The sequence below is a fragment of the Procambarus clarkii genome, chromosome 60, assembly GCF_040958095.1.
Source record: "Procambarus clarkii isolate CNS0578487 chromosome 60, FALCON_Pclarkii_2.0, whole genome shotgun sequence".
Classification (NCBI taxonomy): Eukaryota; Metazoa; Arthropoda; class Malacostraca; order Decapoda; family Cambaridae; genus Procambarus; species Procambarus clarkii.
This window is the reverse complement of record NC_091209.1, coordinates 21,055,981-21,075,164: the sequence shown is the minus strand read 5'-3', so window position 1 is coordinate 21,075,164 and position 19,184 is coordinate 21,055,981. Positions and strand designations below refer to the sequence as shown.

Genomic DNA, 19,184 nt, shown 5'->3' with positions numbered 1-19,184 from the left:
CCAAGCATTGAGAGTCATTGATGGCCCTCATAACAGTAACCATTTCCCCATCCTTGTTTCCCTTCTTATCCTTCCAGCCTCCTCTCTCTCTTTCCATCAGTGGTGGTTTGATAAGACAGACTAGAATCTTTTTCACTCTCCGTGATGCTTTCCCCGGCCCATCTGATATCCTTCCATGCTCCCTTTTATTCACGATGCCTTATTAAACTTTGCTCTACTCTGACCCTCACTAATACCTCTTTTTGGCACGTGGAAGCATGTTCCTCTGTGGAATTCATGCTGTGCTGGAGATGTGCGCGGTAAGTGTTCTGCCTCGAAGAGGCACTGGGGCCAAAATACCTCTGAATCTTTTCTCGTTTCAGTCGTGGCAGTTCGTTTTGACCTGGAGAAGGCTTGTGACACTACCTGGAGATACAATATTTTAGCTTAATTGCATGCCTTTGGCCTTCAGGGCAATCTATCATTTGTACTTAAATTTGTATTTGTACTCTTCTCATCACAAGTTTCAAGTGAAGGTTGAAAAGGTGAGGGGAGAGGGTAAAAAATGAAGAGGGAGATGAATCATGGTTAAGGAAAGTCATGACAGCATCCACAGTACCTCCCACAGTACCCAGTACCTCCCATCTACCCCCTTTCTCCTTACCCAGTACTACCCATCTACCCCCCCTCTCCTTACCCAGTACCTCCCATCAGCTACCCCTCTCTCCTTACCCAACCAACCTTATCACTATGACAACCTTCACAACCAGTGACTATAACCAACCACCTCACCACCAACCCGTTCTCTCGACCACTAATCAACAACACATTCTCAACCCGGAAATTCTTAGCACCCACATATGCCAGTTTTTGTTTTGTTTAGCTTATGTTCTACCACAGACGTGTCCATACATTTACAGTGTTAACCAGCATATATACATTCTCTCGGGTCTTCCATAGACAAGGTTAAAATCTGTTTTCCTATGCATATTGTAGTGAGTTATTGAATCCCACAGGTGATTGGAGTGCGTTTAGTGCTAACAGAAATAGATACATTCCCGTCTGTCTTACATATAGAAGAGATCCGCTCTTCTACATATAGTACAGTGGGCTATTAAGCACCCAACCGCTGGAGGTTGAAACACATCAGCCTCGCTCCTGTGCTAGGTGAGTCCACTACGGGCTCTCCATAGCCAGTGCTACTTAGAACTTCTTGTTCTCAGTAGCTGAATCTTAAACAACAACTGGAGGTTGAAGGGTAGTCCGTAAACAATTGCTGGGATACGAGCCTCGACAAAGCATCCCGCTAGGTGGATACAGATCGCCTGACTCGCCTTTAACAGCGTCTTAAACCTCCGGCAAAGATTCAGTCAGCTGACAAATACTATGTTAACTTTTAGCGTTTGCTTGGAAGTCTCTAGGTAAGGTAATTAGGGAGAGAAAGCGGCAAGACCGTGCGGCATCTAGAAAGGATGTGAGGACAAGATATGAGGATATGAGGAGTGAAGGACCGGTGTACAAGTACCACTTGCAGACGAGGAGTCACAATAACGTGGCTGAAATATGTTGACCAAACCACACACTAGAAAGTGAAGGGACGACGACGTTTCGGTCCGTACTGGACCATTCTCAAGTCGATTGTGTGGTTGACAATCAACTTGAGAATGATCCAGGACGGACCGAACCGTCGTCATCCTTTCACTTTCTAGTGTGTGGTTTGGTCAGCAAGTACCACTTGGATCATCTGCGATCGAACGCCAACCCTGCAAGAAGCGAGGTTGTTGCTGTACCGGCTATAGTTCAAAACCTCCACAGTGTATAATCTTTCTCTGAGCCGTATTCTATATCACACAGTCGCCACAAACTCACCTGAGGAAGAATTATTTCTAGAACGGCTTAGACTCAAGTGGATTCACATTATGGTAAATACTTGAATGAGTTCCCTAGTTTGTTGGTTAACTTAGTACAGGCTTCACGAAAGTTTACGGGTTTCCTCTGATAACATCAGTTACGAGAGAACAAGGTAGTTTTCAGGCATGTTTTATGTGGTGTTTACAATTACTTACCTATTTGTGCATGCGGGGGTTGAGCTTTAGCTCCTTGGTCCCACCTCTCAATTGTCAATCAACTGGTGTACAGATTCCTGAGCCTACTGGGCTCTATCATATTTACATTTGAAACTGTATATGGAGTCACCCTCCACCACATCACTGCCTAATGCATTCCACCTATTAACAACTCTGACACTGAAAAAGTTCTTTCTAACGTCCCTGTGGCTCTTTGGGTACTCAGTTTCCACCTGTGTCCCCTTGTTCGCGTACCACCCGTGTTAAACAGTTTATCCTTATCTACCCTGTCAATTCCCCTGAGGATTTTGTAGGTAGTGATCACTCTTCTGTCTTCCAATGTCGTAAGGTGCATTTCCAGCAGCCCTTTCCTCGTAACTCATGCCTCTTAGTTCTGGGACTAGTCTAGTGGAATACCTTTGGACTTTTTTCAGCTTCGTCTTGTGCTTGACAAGGTACGGGCTCCATGCTGTGGCCGCATACTCCAGGATTGGTCTTACAAATGCTGTGTACAAGGTTCTTAATGATTCCTTACACAGGTTCCTGAACGCTGCTATGATGTTAGTCAGCCTAGCGTACGCCGCAGATGTAATTCTTTTTATGTGGGCTTCAGGAGACAGGTTTGGCGTGATATCAACTCCTAGATCTTTCTGTGAGTGTGTGTGTGTGTGTGTGTGTGTGTGTGAGTGTGTGTGTGTGTTTGTGTTTTGGGATGGTAGAGGTTGGGGAGGGTGAAGGAACATGTGCGTGCATGTAGCATGAGCAGATATACACGTGTGGGTGAGCACGTGTGTGTGTGTGTGTGCACGCGTGTGTGTGTGTGTGAGCATAATTCGACGCGTGTTTATAAAATACCAGTTCGAAAAAATCTTATAAAATATGTCGACGCATTTTCTTTGCTCGAAAAGACAGAGATCAAAAATAAATTTTGTGTATTAATTTATACGTATTATTTTACTGTTACGAACCTTAGGTACTCGTATGCCCAATGGGTCGCGTGGCGCAGTGGTCTACGTCCTAGTATGACAACAAAAGGATCGCGTTCTAGACAGAAACGGTTGGGCATGATGCTGCATCCATCTCGGCAGTGTTCTCTGAATACCTAAACACCTGACTGTCGCTGGTAACTTATATATTCAGCATTTGGTTAAGAATCTCTGCTTTATAATATATACCTAGTCTTATGCTTTTTGACAGAGTACAACTTTAATATTCTCCGTAAGAAAGGTTTCTTATTCTTTGAATAGACTTTTAATTCTCCCCTAAATATTCTAAAGGAATTTATTTTAATTGGTGCCGCCAGTGATAACTAGTTAATTAAATTGTACACCTCATACTCACCCTATGTGCAGCTGCGCAAAAGAATTTCTGAGGGCACAAAAGGTTCAAATTAGAGAGTGTTCGACATCCTTTTTGGTGGAATTGATGTTTATCCTGTATGGAAAATACTTTATTTTATATTCCAGCAGGTAACGACAGCGTCTAGGCCTCAAGAAGAAACAAAGAGGAGTCCAGTCTAAGCTTCAGCTGGAAGAGGCTTTGAGGTCCTTGCTTCGTCTGCAAAATACACTAAGGCGATTAAGTTTGCTATTGAAGAGGAGTATGTGGGCTTGGAATCGGCGTGAGTCTCAGCTAGGGAGTCTGCTAGTGGGAGCTATGTGGGAGGAAGAAACGGGGAAGGGGGAGAAAGGCAAATGAAAGAAGAGAACGGGACAAAGAGGAAGGAGGGTATAGAAATAGCCTAAGCTACTCTATCCCTTTGAGATGTATTTCTTGCTTATCTCAATAAACATACTTGAACTTGAAGAGGAAGGCAGAATAGTGCTGACGCTCGCGCTAGAACTGAATTATAAGCGCAAAGTGTCCTCGCTAAGAAGCACGATTCACAGTATTGGAAATTGTGTGTTTGAACATGTTAAAATGTGACTGTGCTATCGTTGATCACCTAAAGAGCTTCGACAATTTGAAGAAAATTAATTGAACAAATCCACAAGGGCCGTGATGAGGATTCGAACCTACGTCCGAGAGCATCCCAGACGCTGCCTTAATCGATAAAGAATAATAGCGTCTAGGCACTTGATGCATCACGCTATTGTGATTTCTGTGTTTATCATGCCATTTCTAAGGACAAATTAGATTTTGACTGATACGGCGTCGACTAATCTGTAGTCTTATGTTAAAAAAAACGAAAAGAAAACATGTTTAATAGGCTAGCCTAATTTATCCAATTTTGTTGGTTTATTTTCCCGTTTTCCATTTTTAATTCATATAGTTTGAAATTGGTACTGAAGTGCTTTTTTATACGCTGGAGGCTAAACAAAAGACGGCTTTTTGCTCTTGATAACATTATTACAGCTAATTTCTCTCCCCATAGCTTATCTTAAGCCTTATTCTACTAGTTCAAAGGTCAAAGTCCATTCCATCCACCCGCCAAACCCCCTGTTTATGAATGAAAAACGGTTTACACACGACTCACAACGGATTTCGTTCGAACATATCCGGAACAAGTAGTTCACCGACGAATTTTGTTCGAACCACAACACTATAAATGCTTCACCCACGTACTACAAATACAAATAATCGTCAACAGAACCTAAACCCCTAACCTAACCAATGCCTAAATAGGCACAGTATGCTAATAAATATCAATATTAATTTATATTTGAGAAAATTCCTATTTTGAATGAACAGCATATTAAAATGAATGAATGCGTCACTGGGGTCGACCGCTGGATGGAATGGACTTTGTCTGAGGACGGGTTGTATATATCCCTCCCTCTCACTCTTTCCCCCCCCCCTGACCTACTCTAGACATAATATATGACCGTATGCAGGCGATGAGTCACAATAACGTGGCTGAAGTATGTTGACCAGACCACACACTAGAAGGTGAAGGGACGACGTTTCGGTCCCGTCCAGGACAATTCTCAAGTCGATTGTGAGAATGGTCCAGGATTGTGAGAATGGTCCAGGACTGTGAGAATGGTCCAGGACTGTGAGAATGGTCCAGGACTGTGAGAATGGATCACAAGCGACTTGAGAATGGTCCAGGACGGACCGAAACGTCGTCGTCCCTTCACCTTCTAGTGTGTGGTCTGGTCAACATATGGCCGTATATTGCACGCCATCATAAGATCCTGAAGGTCATTCGGAAACGCAAGATAGCAACAAACAAAAACAAACACGAATCGAGCAGTAGGTGCGCAGCATGATGTGCGCACTTACGGGGAAGAGAGAGAATGGAGAGAAAATATATAATAAAGAATGGAGAGAATAGAGAATTAGAGAGAGTAGAGAGAGAGATTCTCTTCTCTAATAAACAATTAAGTAGTTTTCTTTCCCATTTCTAACCGTTATTATTCCGTTTCCTCCAACACTTAACCCCAACCGTTGCTCATTCTGTTGCTTGCCAGCCTCCACCCGCCCGCCCTTCGCCGCCGCCACCACTCCCGTTGACAGGAGCCGCCTCCATGGCAACAATACGGGCTCACCATAGCCCGTGCTACTTGGAACTTTTTGCTCCAGGTAGCGAATCAACAACAACAACCATGGCAACGTCACTTCTCACAACCTGTTCGATTCACGCCCCTTGATCTTGAGTCTTCCTGTTGAAGCCTATCGATTGTTTTTCCCGCGCTGAGAGCACAAGTACAGGTGTCAGCGAGTGCTCTTGCGTATCTCATTTTGCGTCAGTCTGCCCTGATTCCCTGCTTTATTACCCTCTCTCCTCCTCCTCCCTTCGTCATTCACATCGTCACATATAAAATGTGTGTTCACAAGGAATGCTCAAAAGCGGACTGGACACTATATAGGGAAAACGCGTTCGATAGGTTTAGGTAAGAACATAAGAACAAAGGCAACTGCAGAAGGCCTATTGGCCCATTCGAGGCAGCTCCTATCTATAATCACCCAATCCCACTCATATTGGTATATAGTTTCCTTATCATGCTTCTCGCCAAGTTACAACCATGCTCCTGTGCCTGGTAAGTCCACTACGGGCTCACCATAGCCCGTGTTACTTGAATCTTTTAGTTCCTAGTAGCTGAATCTGAAACAACAAATAGCTTCTCGCACGAGTCAAGATCCGTCGTCGTCAGAACCCAGCCACACGCGGCAACAGCCAGCGAACTGGAGGATATCGCCTTAACAGTCCCAGAGTGAAGAAGAGCTTGTCCCGACAGCTCTTCTGTGTCTAGAGCTATTGTTCCGACAGAACCACACGCTAGAAGGTGAAGGGACGACGACGTTTCGGTCCGTCCTGGACCATTCTCAAGTCGATTGTGATCCATTCTCACAATCCTGGACCATTCACACAGTCCTGGACCATTCTCACAATCGACTTGAGAATGGTCCAGGACGGACTGAAACGTCGTCGTAGGGATTGGACGGGGGGGGGGGGGGAAGGAATGGTGCCCAACCACTTGGACGGTCGGGGATTGAACGCCGACCTGCATGAAGCGAGACCGTCGCTCTACCGTCCAGCCCAGTTTGGAGGCTGAATTAAAACCAATTTGGTCTTAGTTTACGACAAGGGGGGCTGCGCGCCCTTATTTACGGGTCCCACTGTGTCAGACAGAGACCCGTCCTCTGGCTATGAGCGAAGCTCCACTCAAGGTTCGAGGATTCCTGAAAACACACTGACTTGACCTGTTGTCGATGTGAGGAAAATGGTCGCAATGTCCGTTGTTGTTTACACACAAAAATCACAATAGCGTGATGCATCAAATGAACAAATCCACAAAGGGCCGTGACGAGGGTTTAAACCATGTCGTAGCTCAGTCGATTAAGGCAGCGTCTGGGATCTTCTCGGACGTAGGTTTGAACCCTCGTCACGGCCCTTGTGGATTTGTTCCACTGTTGTTTGCTCTGTAGAAGTGTTCTCGTGAGGCATAAGGGTCGATTTGCCGTCCCTCTCTGGGATAGAGGCCTTTGCTTCGTTGGTCAATGGATTTAGTGACCCTGTCGCCCCTTGTTCAGGAGAGATGAAGCAATTCTCTGACTGCGCGCGTCTAGACGAGTCGTTGACCTGTCCGCGTTTAGCAGGCTAAGGGTTAAACTGCTCCAGACGTTGTTCCCGTAAACTGTATATGGCATATTAGCTTACATTAATCTCAATTTGCTCGTTCGTATATAGTTTATTATTTTTGCCAAATAATTTGTGTTGGCGATATGTTTTCTTATATGTTATGGGAGGATGAGCACCCATTATACCTCTAGCCAGAGGTGAGATTGTCTCACGGTCATCCATTCAGTTACTAACCAGACCCAATGGTGCTTACTCCGGCTGACCTGAAGACAGACGAGCACATCATCCACTGCGCCATGTGTGGAGAAAACCGCTTTGTTTACTTCCATAATCTGACAATCATTCTAATATCTCGATATTCGCCTTCTCTCTCATCCCTTTTCTCTTTCTCCTCTTTCCTAATCAAAATTCTCTACCCCTCTCTTCCTACCCTGCCTTCCATTCCATTAGAAAATAACGATATAGCTGCAGTCGGAAGCAATGTCGCGACAAAGCTAATTGGCAGAAATATAAATCTGTTTCCCGCCCCAATACAGAGTGAAATAGAGGAATACTCCCGTTTTCTTTACCTGCGGGAAAACGAGAGAAGGAACAAAACTGCAACTGATGGGGCCAAAACTCTTTAAGAATTTTGGAGCCTACTCACCTAGTTGTGCTCGCGGGGGGGTTGAGCTCTGGCTCTTTGGTCCCGCCTCTCAACTGGCCTTCTTCAGTTTTCCTCTATTCTTATGTTAATAATAATAGTTGTATATGCTGACTGCTGAACATGTTTTACCTTTGTACACAGGTGACGACATTAATAAACAATTGGGCTTAGAAAAACCAACCTCTGTTGCTTTTGTTGATTTTCTAGCAGGTTTACAATTCAATTAAATTTCTTTCTTTATTATGCACCCCATACCCATCCCGTGGGCGGTGGTGTAAAGGATTATGGAGGCACATAATAGGTTCGGAACAGGTTTACGCAACTCAAAATTGTGTTCACCGCTAAACAGGTCACTGAGAGGCGGGTATTCTATCATAGCTTCAGGCAACACAAAGCTATATTCACAGTTACACAGAGTTGGCCTTAAACGTACGGAGATGTGTGGTAAGAGGTCAAGCGAGGTTTGGGGTCGTCGGGTCAGGTGTTTATACTTCCCGAGTTTGAGTTGGGCAACACGTGGAATTCAACACCACTACTTTAGTTCTTCAGCTGTGGTATGATTGAATGCAACCTGTCATTTCATGTAATAATTCACTTAATACTCAGCAATTTTATGGCTGTCGCCACAGCGTTAATTATCATGCTTTAATGAAATTAAAACATAAATACTTTTGAAGCTCTGACAAATGAGCATCGGCATCAATAGGTTAGGAAGATGGCTTAGATTCAAACATTTATGACTAGAAGAAAACACTTCAAAATTTTCGCTTCTTAAATCGAGAAAACGGGCTATATATCTAGTACCAATTCTTCCAGGAATTATATTTCATATCCTGAGTATATAATATAGTGTATATAGACGCTGACTTCTATATCATGGTTATATGATGGGTCTATAGTGAGCCCGAGAGTAGTTTTCCCGCCAAGCACGCGACGCCCCGGAGTAGGGTCTAAGACCTGAGCGTAATATGTAACTCCGACGTCATCGTTATAATAATAATAATAATAATAATAATTTTTATTTAGGCAAAGGTACATACATAAAGAGATTTTACAAAGTTTGTTGGCTTTATAGATAGGAGCTAGTACATACAATGCCTAAAGCCACTATTACGCAAAGCGTTTCGGGCAGGAAAAAACACTACTGACTAAAGCTTAAAACTAATGGGTAAAAAGAAAAAAATGCGTTGAGTACAAATAAAAATAGAGGTAAAAGAGGGGGGAACATTGTTGAAAAAACAGCACAAATACAATTACAAATTATTACAGAAAATTACATTAAAACAGCGTTGATTTGTAAAAAAAAAAAAAAAAAAAAAAAAAACATACATGGGTTGACAATAGAGGGGTAAGGTGGGTTACAGGGAATTTATTAGGTATAGCTTCGTTTTTAACTTAAACTGGTTGAGAGAGGTACTGTCTTTAACATGGTTGGGAAGGTCATTCCACATCCTGGGCCCCTTGATTTGTAGGGCATTTCTGGTTTGATTAAGTCGAACTCTAGGAATATCAAAACTGTATTTATTTCTGGTGTGGTGCTCATGGGTTCTGTTACAACCTTCTATGAAGCTTTTGAGATCAGGATTGGCATTACAATTTAGCGTTTTGTATATGTATAGTACACATGAGAGAATGTGCAGTGACTTAATGTCTAACATATTCAGGGATTTGAATAGGGGTACGAGTGATGTCTGGGGCCAGAATTGGATATTGTCCTAACAGCAGCTTTGTGTTGAGTAATTAGAGGACGTAAGTGATTTTGGGTAGTAGAGCCCCAAGCACAAATACCATAGTTGAGATATGGATAGATAAGGGAGTAATAGAGAGTCACCAGGGCAGGGCGTGGTACATAATATCTGATCTTAGAAAGAATGCCCACAGTTTTTGAAACTTTTTTTGATATGTTTAGAATGTGCCCCTGGAAATTCAGCTTGTGGTCAATGAGAATGCCAAGGAATTTGCCATCTAATTTGTTACAAATTTGGGTATTGTTTATTTTGAGATTTATTTGATTAGAGGATTTATTGCCAAACAGAATATAGAAAGTTTTGTCAATGTTAAGGGTGAGTTTGTTGGCAGTTAGCCACAGATGGACTTTATTTAGCTCAGTATTTACTGTGGCATTTAGAGCAAGGGGATCAGGACTGGAGTAAATGAAGGTTGTGTCGTCAGCAAATAGGATTGGTTTGAGGTGTTGGGAGGCATTTGGAAGGTCATTAATGTAGATGAGAAAGAGGAGAGGGCCAAGTATGCTGCCCTGGGGAACACCAATGTTGATGGGTAGGGTGGGCGAAATTGTATTATTCACAGAAACACATTGGAGCCTGTCAGTAAGGTAGGATTTGAGGTATTGTAGGGAGTGTCCTCTGACACCATAATGATGTACTTTGTTAACAATACAATGATGTTAATGATGTTACTTTGTAAACAATACAATACAATACAATTTTATTTAGGTAAGGTACATACAATAAATTTTTACAAGGATTGGTAGACTTATAGGTAGAGCTAGTACATACAATGCCTAAAGCCACTATTACGCAAAGCGTTTCGGGCATGATAAACTTAAATGACAAGCTTAATACTAATTGAGCATAATGAGTAGAATGAAAACAAGAAATGAAAACATAGATGAAAAAGCAGCACAAATACAATTATGTCGACAAACAGCGCTCTTTAAAGAAAAAAATAGACATTGGTTGACAATAGAAGGGTAAGGTAGGTTACAGGGAATTTATTAGGTATAGCTTCGCTTTTAACTTAAACTGGTTGAGAGAGGTACAGTCTTTAACATGGTTGGGAAGGTCATTCCACATTCTGGGCCCCTTGATTTGTAGAGCATTTCTAGTTTGATTAAGACGTACTCTAGGAATATCAAAACTGTATTTATTTCTGGTGTGGTGCTCATGGGTTCTGTTACAACCTTCTATGAAGCTTTTGAGATCAGGATTGGCATTATAGTTTAGCGTTTTATATATGTATACTACACATGAGAGAATGTGCAGTGACTTAATGTCTAACATATTCAGAGATTTGAGTAGGGGTACCGAGTGATGTCTGGGGCCAGAATTGGATATTGTCCTAATAGCAGCTTTGTGTTGAGTAATTAGAGGACGTAAGTGATTTACGTCCAATTCTAACCCAATCCTAACCTAGCGAAAATAAGAGATAGAATGTTGTGCTTGTGTTCTTCAAGAACCTGTGGGTTGTGTTCTTCAAGAACCTGTGGGTTGTGTTCTTCAAGGGCCCGGGTGACAGAGGAGGCAGCGTGAGACTGTTGGTAACGTGATCCACCCGCCTGTGTGTGTTGGGGTGGTGTCTGAAGTTATCAGTGATCTCTTCTGCTCTGCTGCAATCCTCAACCTCTCGAGGGCCATCACACGATTTTGTCTTATAATTTTGTTACTAATATATTTAAGTAGATGCACTTCTATGCAGCTACCTTATACTGTATTGTGCCTGTGGTGGGTTTCGAGAGTGATTTTACTGTTCGAAGCCCGGCTAGGGTTGTTAGGTGATAATTTGTTCCTTGTTGTTATAGATTCAGTTATTCGGAACAAGTTCCAAGTAGCACGGGCTATGGTGAGCCCGTAACTTACCTGGCACAGGAGCGGGACAAGTAGCACGGGCTATGGTGAGCCCGTAACTTACCTGGCACAGGAGCGGGACAAGTAGCACGGGCTATGGTGAGCCCGTAACTTACCTGGCACAGGAGCGGTGCTGTGACCTCTCTCATTTGCTCCGTTTAGCTGTTACGTGTATAGAAATCACAATAGCGTTATGCATCAATGAACAAATCCACAAGGGCCGTGACGAGGATTCGAACCTACGTAAGTCCAGTAGAACTTCTGGATTCAACTCTTTTTGACCATGTCGATACTCAGTCGATTAAGGCAGCGTCTGGGAAGATCTCAGACGTAGGTTCGAATCTTCGTCACGGCCCTTGTGGATTTAAACATAATACGTGTTTGTGTGATTATATTCGAATAGGATTTACGCGTGAAAGGATTAGCAACGTGTGGGATTAGGTTCATCGGGGAGGCGCATCCTTGGGGGTAAATTGTTTGGAAAATAGGACTGTCGAGTGCCTGCGACACTCACACAGGCGTGTGATTACTAATCACTAATCGTGATTAGTAATCATTACTAATTTTAATATTTGGGAATCGCACGGACCGGCGATCGTAGGAGGCTTCGTATGCTCGAGGCTGTGTTCATTCGGGAGCTGACACCTGTAATCAACATCCAGATGAATTCGACTTCGAGTATACGGCTGTTTAATGGTCTTCAATTGACCCAGAGGGAAGATGTAAGACCTGGCGGACAGCTAGAAGCCGGAGTCAGACAACAATTACATCATCTTATCCTTCACCGCCCCCTACGATTAAGGGGGATTAGGTGAATTGTAGCGTGAGGTGTATCCACATTTATAAATGTCTAGATTTCTCCTTGTAAGCAGGGAGCACCGCTCCTGTGCCAGGTAAGTCCACTACGGGCTCACCATAGCCCGTGCTACTTAGAACGGTTTGTTCCCAGTAGCTGAATCTTAAACAACAACTAACCTTGTAAGCTCACTATAGCTGTGGCAGTACTATACTGTACTCCTGAAGTCGTCATATTGCTGATGAAACGCCGAACAATACAAATGGAAAGTTGACCAAACCACACACACTAGAAAGTGAAGGGACGACGACGTTTCGGTCCGTCCTGGACCATTCTCAAGTCGATTGTGAATCGTCCAGGACGAACCGAAACGTTGTCGTCTCTTCAGTTTCTAGTGTGTGGTTTGGTCAACATATTTCATCCACGTTATTGTGACTCCTCGTCTGAAAAATGGAAAGATTAAGTGATCTAGTGTTTCTTCATCCTCCAGATGGATAAACAAAGTCCAAATGAAACATAATATCTTGCTTTGATACTGATAATTAACGTAGAGCGTGAAACAACTCTTTTTTTTTTTAATCAATTGAGAGAGGTGGCGCATTATATCAAAGGGGGTCGATGGTGCGGGTAAATCATTGACATCCTTTGATCTTCTCTGCAACCTTTTCCCTTTCATTTATCTTTAAAATTAGCTTATTTATGGTTTATTGTGTTTTTTTTGTCAAGTTCTACGTTCATTATCAGCGTCACGAAAACAGATTATCGTACAGCTGGTTTTTGTTTACGTAACTTTTAGTGATTTTCTATATAAATTTGTTTATTAACATTTTCTCCACTATGTACAAGTTTTTTTGCTCTCTCTAAATTTTATTGAATAATTTCTAGCTAATAGTGTAAGCTATCGCCGCTCTGAGTAAAGACTTTACTTAACTCAAAATATGTGTTATTTAAATAATATTTCAATAGTTTATTTTGTTATACATTATAGCTATTTCCAGACGTTCTCTTGATGGAGTCTGTATCACAATATTATATTTTAAGCTGTCCGGGAACTTCTAAATGACGTGTAAATGACTCAGACCAAGTCCATTCCATCCAGCGGTCAACCCCAAAGACGCATTCATCAATTTTAACGTAATGTGTATTCAATACGGGATTTTCTCACAAGTTAACATTATTATATGTTAGAATTTGGTGTATAGTTAGGCTTATATTTGGATCGGTTAGATGCAGAGGCTCTGTTGGGAAATATTTGTATCTGTAGAGCGGGGGTGAAGGATTTACACTGTTGGGATTCGAACGGAGGACGCCAGCGAAGCATTGTTGGATAAATTTTCGAACGTCATTTGTTGCGAGACGTTTGAAAAACGTTTTCAACCCGTCCTCAAAACAAAGATCCAAAATACATTCCATGCACCCGCTAAACCCTTTGTTTATGAATTAAAAATGGTTTACACACGACTCACAACTGCTGACGTTCGAACACTTCCGGAACAAGTGCTTTATTGACGAATTGTGTTCGAACCACAACGCTGTAAATGCTTCACCCACGTACTACAAATAATCGCCAACAGAACCTAAATGCCTAACCTAACCTATGCCAATGCCTAAATATGTACAGTATGCTAATATATAGTAATTTACATGTGAGAAAATTCCTACTTTTAATAAACATGTTAAAATTGACGAATAAGTCTTTGGGGTGGACCGCTGGATGGAATGAACTTGATCTGAGGACAGGTTGAGTACCAATAATGGCCAATATAATCTAACCACCCAACCTAAGTTAGACCTAACTATTCAACACATTCTAGAACGTAATAATATTACCTTTTTACTTGAGAAAACAATAATTTGCAATACACTGTAGGTTAAAATTGATGAGTATATCTTTGAGTTGGGCCGCCACCTGGATTAGCCTAGTCTAAGGAATTGAGCCTAGCCTAAGGAATTGAGCCTAGCCTAAGGGATTGAGCCTAGCCTAAGGGATTAAGCCTAGCTTAAGGAATTGAGCCTAGCCTAAGGAATTGAGCCTAGCCTAAGGGATTGAGCCTAGCCTAAGGGATTAAGCCTAGCTTAAGGAATTGAGCCTAGCCTAAGAAAAATGGAAAGTTGCCAATTTGTATTGTCTAGTCTTACCCTCTCGGTCCGCCTCCTCCTCAAATACATGGAATATATATATAAAGGTGATATTAGCGTCTCCAGTGTCAGGGCGGGAAAATAAGACGGTGGTGAAGCGTGTGAGGAAATTAGGTATTGGTTGTCGATAAGGAAGGTGCCTGACGCATCCAATCTTTACAACATTCTTGCCTTCCAATCACGAGTACAGTTTTCCCAAGGAGAGAGTTAAAAGTAAAATTTGTTAATCGGTCACAAGAGGTTTATATATATACAGTATATGTATATATATATATATATATATATATATATATATATATATATATATATATATATATATATATATATATATATATATATATATATATATAACTGAAAACTCACACCCCAGAAGTGACTCGAACCCATACTCCCAGAAGCAACGCAACTGGTATGTACAAGACGCCTTAATCCACTTGACGTCTTGTACATACCAGTTGCGTTGCTTCTGGGAGTATGGGTTCGAGTCACTTCTGGGGTGTGAGTTTTCAGTTGCATATTGTCCTGGGGACCATTCAGGCTTGTTCGCATATATATATATATATATATATATATATATATATATATATATATATATATATATATATATGTGTGTATATCACGAAAATAAACACGTGATTAAGAATGTGACAATGTCAGACCACGAAGGAAAAATGAAACAGGAAATTTCCTTAAGTACTTTCGTATATTAAATACATCTTCAGAAGGTCTGAAGATGTAACCTTCTGAAGATGTATTTAATATACGAAAGTACTTAAGGAAATTTCCTGTTTCATTTTTCCTTCGTGGTCTGACATTGTCATATATATATATATATATATATATATATATATATATATATATATATATATATATATATATATATATATATATATATATATATATATGTCGTATCTAGTAGCCAGAACGCACTTCTCAGCCTACTATACAAGGCCCGATTTGCCTAATAAGCCAAGTTTTCCTGAATGAATATATTTTCTCTAATTTTTTTCTTATGGAATGATAAAGCTACCCATTTCATTATGTATGACGTCAATTTTTTTTTATTGGAGTTAAAATTAACGTAGATATACGACCGAACCTAACCAACCCTACCTAACCTAACCTAACCTATCTTTATAGGTTAGGTTAGGTACCAGAAAAAGTTAGGTTAGGTTAGGTTAGGTGGGTTAGGTAGTCGAAAAACAATTAATTCATGAAAACTTGGCCTATTGGGCAAATCGGGCCTTGCATAGTAGGCTGAGAAGTGCGTTCTGGCTATTAGGTACGACATATATATATATATATATATATATATATATATATATATATATATATATATATATATATATATATATATATATATATATATATATATATATATGTCGTACCTAGTAGCCAGAACTCACTTCTCAGCCTACTATGCGAGGCCCGATTTGCCTAATAAGCCAAGTTTTACTGAATTAATATATTTTCTCTAATTTTTTTCTTATGAAATGATAAAGCTACCCATTTCATTATGTATGAGGTCAATTTTTTTTATTGGAGATAAAATTAACGTAGATATATGACCGAACCTAACCAACCCTACCTATCCTAACCTAACCTATCTTTATAGGTTAGGTTAGGTTAGGTAGCCGAAAACGTTAGGTTAGGTTAGGTTAGGTAGGTTAGGTTGTCGAAAAAACATTAATTCATGAAAACTAGGCTTATTAGGCAAATCAGGCCTTGCATAGTAGGCTGAGAAGTGAGTTCTGGCTACTAGGTACGACATATATATATATATATATATATATATATATATATATATATATATATATATATATATATATATATATATATATATATTTTTTTTAACAATTTTAACAATTAGGTTTCATAAGGTTTGTTCAGTTTAATGTTTGTTATATGTAGCTGTGGCTGCCTTGAGATGAGATGATTTCGGGGCTTAGCCTCCCCGCGGCCCGGTCCCCGACTAGGTTTCCTTTTTGTTGCACATCCCCAGGAAGCAGCCCGTAGGCAGCTGTCTAACTCCCAGGTACCTATTTACTGCTAGATCAACCAGGGTGACAAACACAGAATCTTAGGATTACGAATCCCGAGCGCTGTCCACTCACCCATCAGGCCCCATAAACATGGCTCCCTTGACTATATCCTCATGTTGGTTCCAACCCATGAGAAGCGGTACCCATGAGTTCCGGAAACTTGTTCCTAGCATCTGCTGTATTATAAGTGATATTACAACATTCCTAACATCTATTTCCCATGTTCTGTTACCCATTGCTTGTAGAGCTGAGCGCGAGTCACGGAAAAGTTCTTCTGGAACTTTTATTTCATTTGTGGCAAGTTGTTGTGTTGTTAACTCTGCATGTCTGGGACCAGATTCACGTAGCAGTTAGGCAAGTACTTATACGAACTTGTACATCTTTTCTCAATCTCTGGCGGCTTTGTTTACAATTATTAAACAGTTAATGAGTTCCGAAGCACCAGGAGGCTGTTTATAACAATACCAACGGTTGTTGACCAGACCACACACTTAGAAGGTGAAGAGACGACGACGTTTCGATCCGTCCTGGACCATTCTCAAGTCGATGGATAAGTCAAGAATACCAACGGTTGATTGGGAAGTTTTCATGCATGTAAACTCTTTAATAAATGTAACCATAGGTGTTACAGATTGAGGAAAGATGTACACGTTCGTAAGTACTTGCAAAACTGCTTCGTGAAATTGGCCCCTGGAGCTAAGCCGATTGTTTACTCAGACACTATAGTAGCTTGTGTACATCTGTTGTTTCTGTTGGGGATACAGACTGTTAACTTAACGGAGCCTCAGTTCAACCATACCACGCATGTGACCTTAAAGTGTTTACAAAAGCAGTCAATAGAGTTAAGTGTTGGTGATTCAACTAGCACTGGATTACTAATACTAATATTAGTATTAGTAATCTAGCTAGTAATTAGTAGATTACTAGCACTAATTTTAGTTGCGTATCCCCTCTACCCTCTCCTCAGGTAGCTACGATTGGACAAAAGCATTAACGATAAATATAACACGAAATTTCGAATCATTCGCAAGAGCAAACAAGCAGATATAGAGTTGAATACATGAGGCTGCAAAGTAACATGCTACAAAAGTGCTTTTAATGAATAGCGCAGAGCAGAGGCATGTGAATAGGGACCTATTTGAATGAAGGACTTTTTTAACGCTGGTTGGAACGGTATAGAAATATCCGACTTGCTGGCAGGGTATCCATCGTGGTGGATGAGGGGGATAAGTGAAGCAGACACGACCAAGCACACTATCCACCCATCCCACACACATTCTTCAACAACCCTTCGCTTCTCACACTTGGCCTGTAAACAAAAGCTTCTATCCTTAACTGCTTCCTTACTCTCTGCCCATTCATTAAACTCAACAATCTTTCTGGGGAAGTAAAGTATATTAATATGGGTATTCCAACCTTGCTTTTGACGGATAATGTCTCAAAAAATATCCACACTTTCCTCGGTGTCCTAAAAACTCGAGCAATCTAAATCCTTTTCACAACTCTCTTTCTTTCTCTCTCTCTCTCTCTCTCTCTCTCTCTCTCTCTCTCTCTCTCTCTCTCTCTCTCTCTCTCTCTCTCTCTCTCTCTCTCTCTCTCAGTTCCTTACTCTCACCTTTATCACCAAACTTTACCAAAGTATTTCAACTCTCTGCATCTTTTGCCCTACCTGTAATTTCCCACTTTTAACCCTGAACGCTTGGTTCTAAAGGGATTTAAGTAAAGTATACGATTGGATAATCCAAATTGACGGTCTCGGAGTGATGGCTTTCCCGTCCTTCAGGAGTGGCACCACCCTATCCCCCCCGGGGCTGTGAAATAGTGAATGGAGGCTCGAACTCTTTCCCGCTAAGTGGCCCGCATACAACCATTACCCTCCCATTAAACCATTCGTCCAGCTCGGATGACGTACAGTTATAGCGCTGGTCGTGGAACAGAGATCTAATGGCGGCTTTACAGTTTTTTTTATCTGCAATTGCTGTAGCATGATCAAACTAATGGCTTTGGAAGGGAAGGGAAGGGAAGATTTTCCTTACCTTCCCCTCCCACCTCTTGATGCTAATTTTGCAACCATTGATGTGGTGAAGACCTGGGGAATATGTAGGTATGTTGCAGCACCTTTCCTGCTGTGCTGTTTGGAATGAATCACCCTCATCCATCTCTTATAACCCCACTGCATCCACCTTATATAAACCTCTTCATCCATCTCAGATAACGTAATTATTACGGGTTCACCATAGCCCGCGCAACATGGACTCTTCGTTCTGAGTAGCTAAATCTGAAACATCATCATTTCAGATAATTAGCGTCTCAAATGTCCGATTTAGCTTAGTATGTTCGTCCGAATTTCACTTTCTTGATATCATTATGTATTATTTATTAATCTTTACTGAAAGCATTTTCTATCCTCTTTATTCAACCCTTTTCCCGTTCTAAAGTTCATTTATTCGTAAACACATCTGTTATCAAATTGTTCTCGAGAGAAAACGAAGATTAAATCATGGACTAAACTATTCCTAGGGAGTTAGCCAATGGATAGCTTCGTTTTCCTAGTCGTTCTCTGGGACAGTCCCAAATTCGGGATCTGTGTCCCCCGCCAAGTAGTAAGTGGTCCTCTGGGTCTATCCTTGGAGCGAGACCTGAGTCCCAGAGAGTGAATAAATCAGGCGCCTGTCCCACTGTGTGTGGTAGCCGGCTGGAAGATCCTGTATAGCATGCATGAGTCCTTGTATAATTCACCACCATCCAGGCCGAGTCTACGAGTAGACGACGACCACAAGCGGTCGTGACATGGTCGTGTCGTGTCGTGTCGCCTCTCGTCAAGGCCAGCTTATGTAGCTGGACTTTTTTGTTGACCAGACCACACACTAGAAAGTGAAGGGACGACGAGGCTTCTGTCCGTC

General features: G+C 41.4%; 1 protein-coding gene across 1 annotated transcript in view; it reads right to left on the bottom strand.

The window, feature by feature from the left end:
- LOC123766706 (NADPH-dependent diflavin oxidoreductase 1) overlaps positions 1-19,184 on the bottom strand; it is a 173,840-nt gene that overhangs the window by 45,826 nt on the left and 108,830 nt on the right. The window lies entirely within an intron of this gene.